Raw genomic sequence first — 8,614 nt, 5'->3', positions numbered from 1 at the left:
CCATAAGGTTGTTGTGAGGATCAAATGAACTAATCCAGGTAGAGCACTTAGAACAGTTGTGTAGCAAAGAGTAGGCACTTATTACATGTCAGTTATCTATGAAAATGGTGATGATGATGATAACAATGATCTCTTGAAAATGTCCCCTACTGACTGTGACTGCCATAGTGTACACTCCAGTCTTGCATAAATCTCAAGAGCTTTCTAGCTGAATTTAAACATAAGAGATGTGTCATGCACTGTGGGGCACTGTCATTGCACAAACGTTTAGTAGATATGATTCCTATCGTCCTGGAACCTGGAGAAGCAACATAGCCTACAGCGTCTCTGTCCAACATGGTAGCCACTGGCTTTAAGTGGCCATTAAAATTTAACTTCAGATATTAAAATAAAATCATATTAAAAATTAAGTTCCTTAGTCACAGTAAACCCCATTTCAAGGGCTCATCAGCTTGGAGTCAGGCTACTTAGATTCACATCTTGCACCTGTCATTTCCAGCTGTGTGACCTTAGGCAAAATTACATAGCCTATCTTTTCATCTATTAAATGGGCCTAATAATAGCATGTACCTTAAAAACTTGTAAAACTGAAATGAGTTAATACTTACGAATGTGCACATGCATCTCCCCCATGCACATACACACACTCAGAGAAAAAGAACATTACCAGTTGATGAATCTTAAGGGCTCAGGGTTTGATCCAACAGTTGGTGCTATGTGATTTCAGCATGGTGCACTGGAACCATCACTGGGTTAGGATTCTGGAGAATCCTCTTCTAGTTGTAGTAGTGGTTCTAGCCATGATTGTGGAATTCATTTTTGTGTAACTTTGGCACATTGTTTCCCCCTCACTGGCCTCAGTGGGGTGATTGCACTGTTCGAGATTACGTTTCTGCCCTACCAGTTGCACTACTCTTTAATGGAAAGACTCCTATTTCAGATGGCAAAAAAGAGTTAAAATAGAGAAGAACATGGCACATCTGAGAGAGAATGACTAGAGATGCCATTTATCAAGTACTGACTCTGCACCAGGCACCATACATACATTATGTCATTTAATTCTCACAAGAGCCCTTTGAGGTAGTCATTATCCTCATTTTGTCAATGGGGGGAAAACTGAGGCTAGAGAAGTAGGGGTTTAGAAAGGCAAATCCACTACCCACTTTCAGACAGTCAATAGTAAGTGATAAAGTAGGCATTCAAACCCAGTTCTGCTTGGCACATTCTGAGCCACACTTTCATACTGCCTAGGAGTCTTGATGGGAGAGAGTAGGGCTGTAGAGGTAGATCAGTCACTCCAGTATAATTGTGGAAGAGGTATGAGAAAGGGAAAGACTGGAAACATGGACACCCATTAACAAACTGTTGCATATAGGCGGCAAGTACAGGAGGTCCTGAACTGAGGCAACAATCTTGTATATAAAGACAACATAACAGCCCTGGCCGGTGTGGCTCACTTGGTTGCAGCATTGTCCCATAAACCAAAGGTTCATGGGTTCAACTGTGGTCAGACCACATGCCTGGGTTGCAGGTTTGCTCCATGATGGGGGCATGTATGCAAGGTCCTGGTCACAGCACCTACCAGAAGTGGCCAATTGATGTTTCTCTCTCACATAGATGTTTCTCTCCCTCTCTTCCTTCCTTCTTCTCTAAAAATAAATAAAATCTTTTTTAAAAAAGACAACATAACAGATCTCACTGTCATTCTATTACTCTATTGTCAATTTCTTGAGGGTAAGAACTGTCCTGTTCATCTTTGTATCCCATCACTGCCTGTATTATTTACCTGCACAGACATACACAATACAACACACTTGGCACACAAATCTGTTGTTGATTAAATGGATTCAATTAAATTGAACTTATAAGACTTGGTGACTGATTTGATCTAAGGAGAAGACCAAGATCGCTTTCAGGTTTAGAACTTCAGTCTTAACAATAATTCTGAAGTTGTTTCCGTGGAGCTGTAGTACTCAAAGCATATCCTAACTACTTTGCTTTCCCTAGCCTAAGGTCTGTCCTTGGCAAGGCCCCAGCTAGAGTAAAACTGGCCTTCCCTCCCAATCATCTAGCCCTCTGGGCTGGAAAGGAGGCTATTTCTCCTGGGGGCCTCCCTTCCGCTTTCCCCAGCCTGGGTAGTGAGTCCCTCTTCGTAGTATTTGAATCAGAGGAAACAGATAGACTGAGGAAGTAAAGAAAAAACAGGCCGCCTGGGCTCTGCTAGCCAATATAAACACTCAGTGGTTTCCTGTTGTTGCAGCCCAAAGCGTCCCATGACATCATTCCTGGCCTTTCCAGAACACACTGGTTTGGTCTAGCCTGCCAACATGCCCAGAGCTGAGTGGCAGTCGCCTTCAGAGTTAGATCCTCCGGAACTGGAGAATTTCTCCCAGCCAACCATTCCCCACCTGCCCAGCCAGTCACTTAGGCCTTTCTAGCCCTATAAGGCATTGGAAGCTGCAGGCCGGAAATGCTGTCCCACTTCCCAGAGGCCCAGTGGCTTATGGGCCAGAGCAAGATTTCCCAACCGGAAAAGTTATTTTACTTCTTTTAACAGAGATTTTGAGTCAGAAGAGGAGGAGGAGAATATGACATCGCCTCTGAGACAGGCCCTAACTGCTTCCTCCCCACCCAAGAACATACAGGTTTATGTTCTCGGTGTTGGTCAAAAATTTCTAGAAATAGAACTACAAGGGCACTTTCAAGACCTTGTGGTCTAATCTTTCCATGGTGCAGATGGGAGCAGTGAGGCTCAAAGAGGAAAAGGAGACTGATCCCAGTCACACAACTGGTCAGTGCAGCACATACGTCATCCACTGCTAGAAATCTGAATTTGAGCTATATTGAATCACAATGACATAGTTGTAAGAGCTCTTGACAGGAAATTCAGAAACCACAGTTCAACCTATAATTCTTTTTGAGAGCTTGGATAAACTCTTTCTTTCCTTTGGACTTTGGCCTTGACAACCATAATCAGTTAAAGGCCACAAATTTGTACTGAGAGCCTACTGTGCTTGGTAGAGCTGGTGGCACCTGGGAGTGGGAAAAAAAGCATGATGAGAACATTCCCCATTTCACAGGTTGGAATGGAAAGAAAATAAAAGAGATGGTAAGAATTCTGTAGGAGACCTAAAGACGGTGTGGAGTCCATGCCTCTGTCTCTAGGCAGAATTGAACCATAATCAGGGGTCTGGGATCCTTTGGGACTGCAGCTTCCCCCCCATCCCCTTTACAATTCAACAGAGAGGTCTCATTGGGCCAGAGTTTTGCTTGCAAAAAAGTTTCCAAATTCTGATCTCATTTAGCTGGGTAGATTTGCATGGAGAGGGGTTGAGGTCCTAAATTACTGTCTGGAAAATCAAGCCAAAAGCATTATGGCAATTCTTGCAGCTAGCTGTAATTGGATTTCGAGCCATAGCTGGGCCATGGAGCACAGGCAATTTGAAATAGCTCTTTTAACCAATCAAGTTCATCACAGCCTAGATTAGCAAGTAGAATTCAGACCCATTTAGGGAAAAAGATTCCTTTTCCAAAGACACACAAGGCAATGTGAAGTCAATCCATTAGCCAATCAATTTAACCACAGCGTGGATGAGATGAAACACACAGAGAAAATATAGATGCATTTAGACTCCTAGAGATGCATATCCATAGGCAAATGCAGGAAGCTGCACACACACATTGAGGAACACAAAGTAACACACATACACACTCAGAACCACTGACACACAGAAAAAAAGACACACACACATGCACACACACAGTACAACAAGAAGCTAGAAAAAGACAGCCAGCTGTCTGGGAGTTCTGGGAAGGGTCAACTTTCTGACCCCCTGTTCATCTTTCTCCTTCCTCCCCCCAATTGTCTTAATTTAAATACTGTAAAGTATTTTTTCTTTTTTTTTTCAATTTTTAAATTATTTTATTGTTGTTCAATTACAGTTGTCTGCATTTTCTCCCCACCTCTCTACCCCACCCCAGCCAAACCTACTTCCCTCCCCTGCTTCCACCCTCCCCCTTGGTTTTGTCCATGTGTCCTTTATAGCAGCTCCTGAAAACCCTTCTCCCCACTATCCCTTCCCCCCTCCTCTCTGGCTATTATTGTAAAGTTTTTTTTTTCTGTAGAAGCTTTAGAAAGCCACCCTGCACCACACCACACTGATACTCATTCCTACTTCACCACATCAGACTCTTGTTACCAATTTATTGTCTGGACTATATGGCAAAGATCATTGATCAGGACTCCCTGATGTCAGTATCTTTCCACTAATCCTTTTCCATGAGGCTGCCTGCCAGAGGGAATCATTCTAGAGCTCAGCTCTGTTCTTGCTTTGTCCCTGCTCAAAATCTTTCCTTTCCTTTCCACTGTCAACACAAGCCAACCCAGACATCTGACACTCATGAGGTAAACACTACCTGAGACTTCTTGCCCCTGTTTATGTCCTCTGCCTTCTAGAAGGCAGGTGGCACCTCCTCTATCTCCCTACCCATGCCCACCTCCTGATTTTCTGCCCCTTAAGTTATTTGCTTGAGCTATAACCATTACCTTCTTTCTGCACCTATCAAATCCTACCCACTTTAGATTTTTCTGGGTTGTTTGAAATTTTCAGAAGGATAATTACATCCTTGACATTAAATTTCTTTGATGATCTCATCCTTCAAGGCCCAACCCTAAAGTTACCTCCTCCATGAAGTCTGCCTCTAATCTATTAAAATCACTGTACTAGTGAACTGAACTTACCCCATTCAGCCCTCATAGGTATATGTCTTGGTTCACAAAGGAGAGCTGTTGGAGGAAAAAAAACAGAACTCCCTGATGCTAGTGTTTCCTCCAGGACAAACAATGTGCTGGTACTCTTCTTGTGTTATTGCATTGCCCACAGTCCTACAAAGACAGGCTTACAAAGATCAAGCCTCTGGGGTCTCAGAGGCCTGATCAGCTACCTTATTCTAGTCATGAGTTTGAGTCTCAGCACTGCCACTAGCTTTCTGTGTGACAATAAGCAAGTCTCATCCCTCTATGGCCTTGATTTTTTCAAGGATCCTTCCAGTTCTGGATTTTATAAGATGCAGGGTTCTAGAAGTACAGCTCTTCCCAGGACTACATCTGGTAATAGACATGTCTACTATCATTATCATTTCTTCTCTCTCCTGTCTGCTCTCTCTTCTCTTTCTCTGTTTTCCGCTCTCTTCTGTCTCTTCCTTTCTCTGTCTCTGTCTGTCTTGTCTTGTCTCTTCTCTTCTCTTCTGTTCTCTCTCTCTCTCTCTTCCTTCCTCCCCTGTCTCCCTGCCTTTCTTCTTCTCCCTCTTCCATTCCCCCTCTTGATTTTTTCTCTCCTCTCTCCTTGTCTGTTTCTCTTCCTCTTCTTTTAATCCTCCCTCTCTTCTACATATCTCTGTCTCTGATTTTATCTCATGCTCTCTGACCCACTCCCAACCCTAGGGTGTGAATGTGGCTGAATAGTTTCCAACCCAAAATAGCTCTGATGCTTCCTGAGTACTGCTGGTTAGAAGAGTAAAACATGATGTCCTTCTGAGGGTTTCAGGAAGATCAACCTTCCCATCCCTCCCCTCAGGATAAGCTCACAGAGCTAAGGGGACAGGCAGCAGGATGAAGGGTCTCATAGCATGGCCAACTGGCTCCTACCCTCCAGTCTTTCACTCAAAGAGAGGGCATTCCTCACAGATCACAAATGTTCTTCATGTCCTAGATGATCTGAGCCAGAGATTCTTAACAACCATATACTTAATCTTCCCACTCCCCTGCGCCATCATTTTACAGATATGAAAACTGAGGCTCACAGACAGGATGAGAATGACCCACCACTCCATAACTAAGTAATGGAAGAACTGGAACTATAATGCTGGTTTCCTGACTCATAATAAAGTGCTCTGAAAAGATTATAAAATTGATTCAACACCATCAGTTGAAAGGCCCTGATAGTATCTGGCTCCACCTCAGTGATGAATAAATGAGGAAGGGAGCTGCCATAAGAGCACTTGGAAGACCCTGGTGCTTCCTCCTCTGGGGCTCTGGGTATTTATACAGAACAATCCAGAAGCTTGGAAATCAAAGGATGAAGGGATTTAGTCTTAGCCTTTCTAAACTTGCTCAGCCAAGAGTCCCCTTCTCACCAATCCCCATAAATCCGTTTCTTCTTTATAAAAAAGGATTAATGATATCTGCTTCATCTGGCTCCCTAGAGCTTGGAGCAGTTGCAATGAAAAAAAGTATAGGAAAGAGCTTTGACAAAAACAAGACAGCGCTCTGCAAATGTGATGGCTGGGTGCTATGGTGATGTCCCAACTAGCAATTATGTTCTCGGTGACTGTGGGCGCCAAGTGAGTCATCCTCTCACTCTTAAAGCCAGAGGATTTGAAAGGGGAGAAATGAGGTGAGCCTTTCGTTATGAGTTTTTTTCTGCAAGGAGAGGCCAGAACAGGAGTGCACAGAGCAACCCCCCCACAGATACACACTGTGCCCCAAATTCCAGCTTCCTGGGGGCTAAAAAGCCAGCTTAAGCAAGTATTGTACCCCTTCCTCCACTATTTAATTCTGAGATACCAAGTCCCCAAGCAATTGAGGTTTCTGAGAGATAAGAAGCTAAATTCCCAAATCTTATTCAGTCCCAGTTCTACACCCAAGCATTGGGCTTTATTTCTGATTGTAATTTACTCTGTGACTTCAGGCAAATTGCATTCCCTCTCAGATGCCTAACATTATCTTTTGAGAGTCCTGGATTTAGAATGCCTGGGTTTGAGTCTTAGCCCTGTCACAACTGTATGACCCTAGACAAGTTTTTTTTTCCTCAAACCTCAGATCTGCTACTATAAAATGATGTATTTGCATTAGATGCTTAGTACTGTGTTTTAAGAGTTTTGGACTCAGATTCAGGAAATCCGAGTTCTAGCTCTAGCTGCCACAGGGTGAATCATTGCCTGAGTTTAGACTGGTCTCGTCCTTTTTCTGGGCCTCAGTTTCCCTATTTGTACCATGAGGGAATCCAAATATAAGTTATCTAAATACACCTCTAACAGCTTGTGTTCTAGAATTTCACAGGCACTGAAAAAGGAAGTGAGGGGGAGGCCACGCCCAGAATTTCTCATAATCTAGCAGTGGTTGCCCTCTATAGGTCTGACCTGGAAGTGCAGGCACAAGTAGACAGCAGTTGCTAAAGCAACCGCTCAAGACCTGAGGCAAGAGGGGAACTCAGAGGGACTACATACTTCACCAGATGGGGCCAGACACAAAGACTAGGGTTGGCCCACAGACTTCCCCGCTCCATCCTAATGAAAGGGATCCAGATAGAAGCTTTTGCTGGGAGATTGCACTTCCTTTCGCTGTCATCAGTAACAAGAGACTTTTCAGGGCTGTACAGAGCACATGGTTGGGGGTCTCTGCCGTAAATAGGTAAAATAGGTAAAAAAGGTAAAAAATGCTTTTTACCCTACCAAATAATTTTTCCACACATTTGAGGAGATGTGCATAAATGTTTGAGGATGGAGTGTGACTAGGCTGTGAAGGTGGATATGAGAATGTGTTACTTTCATGGGTGAGAAGTTTTCACATGTGAGACAAAGAACTCTTTATAACATATGGAAGGAGCTGCTTAAATTAAAGTGTTTTTCAGCATTCTCATCTATTCCCCACCCTCCTCAGAGTAGAAGCAATTCATACCTGGGCAAAAGACCTAGTATGACTTTAGTATGGAAGTGAGAATGTAAATCATGAGAAGTTACTGGGGCGTGATCAGTATTCAGAAAAGGTCCGAAAATCTAGGGGATTTGTTGGCTCAGTCTTGGAGTATCACTAAATTTGGGGCAATCGGTGGACTCATTCTTGCAAGGCATTATGTGCTAGAGGGTTAGGAGAGATGCAGATATAGGGTTCTGTTACAGAAATATGCAAATACTAAGACTTTCATCACTGTTATTCTAAAATGATTTATTATAGAAGTACTAGGCAGGTCATGAAACTCTATACTCCCCTCAACCTTCCCTTCTTCTTGGTTAAAATGTCTGACCACCCAACCCAGATGCAAAGGGCAAAACAAAGGAAGACAACGTTCCTTATTGTGTGCAGAAGTGGTTGCAGCTCTAGTTCTGCTCTTGACTCACTATATAAGCCAGGCCAAATCCCAGCCTCTCTGTGAGCCTCAGTTTCCCCCACTTGAAACAGGAGGGGGTTGGACTCAATGAGCTCCGAGGCTTCTCCCAGGCCTGACATTCATTCTGCCTGGTTCTTTTTATAACTTCTGTGGCATTCTCCCTCTAACCAAATAGGATCCAGCCATTCCCTACAGCTCTTTCAACTCTAAGGTCCCACCCTACTCATTCAAGCTTCGAAAGGTCTCCATAACAATCTAGCTCCACCTCTATTCCCTTATCCCACTGCCACCACTGCTACTTCCTGCAACAGGGTACAGTGGTCTCTACTTTAGGTTGGAATTTCTATTTATCCACTTCTAATGCTGATAAGTTAACAAAGATTGATATAGTAGTCCTTTGAAGTGATAAAACTCCCAGATTTACCACTACTTCTGTGTGCCCTTGAGAAATACTCCGCCTTCAGGCTAGAATTTCCTGAAAGCAGCAAGTTGTTCCAATATCTTCC

The sequence above is a fragment of the Desmodus rotundus genome, chromosome X (assembly GCF_022682495.2).
Source record: "Desmodus rotundus isolate HL8 chromosome X, HLdesRot8A.1, whole genome shotgun sequence".
In the NCBI taxonomy this organism is placed as follows: Eukaryota; Metazoa; Chordata; class Mammalia; order Chiroptera; family Phyllostomidae; genus Desmodus; species Desmodus rotundus.
Note: the sequence above shows the minus strand (reverse complement) of the source record.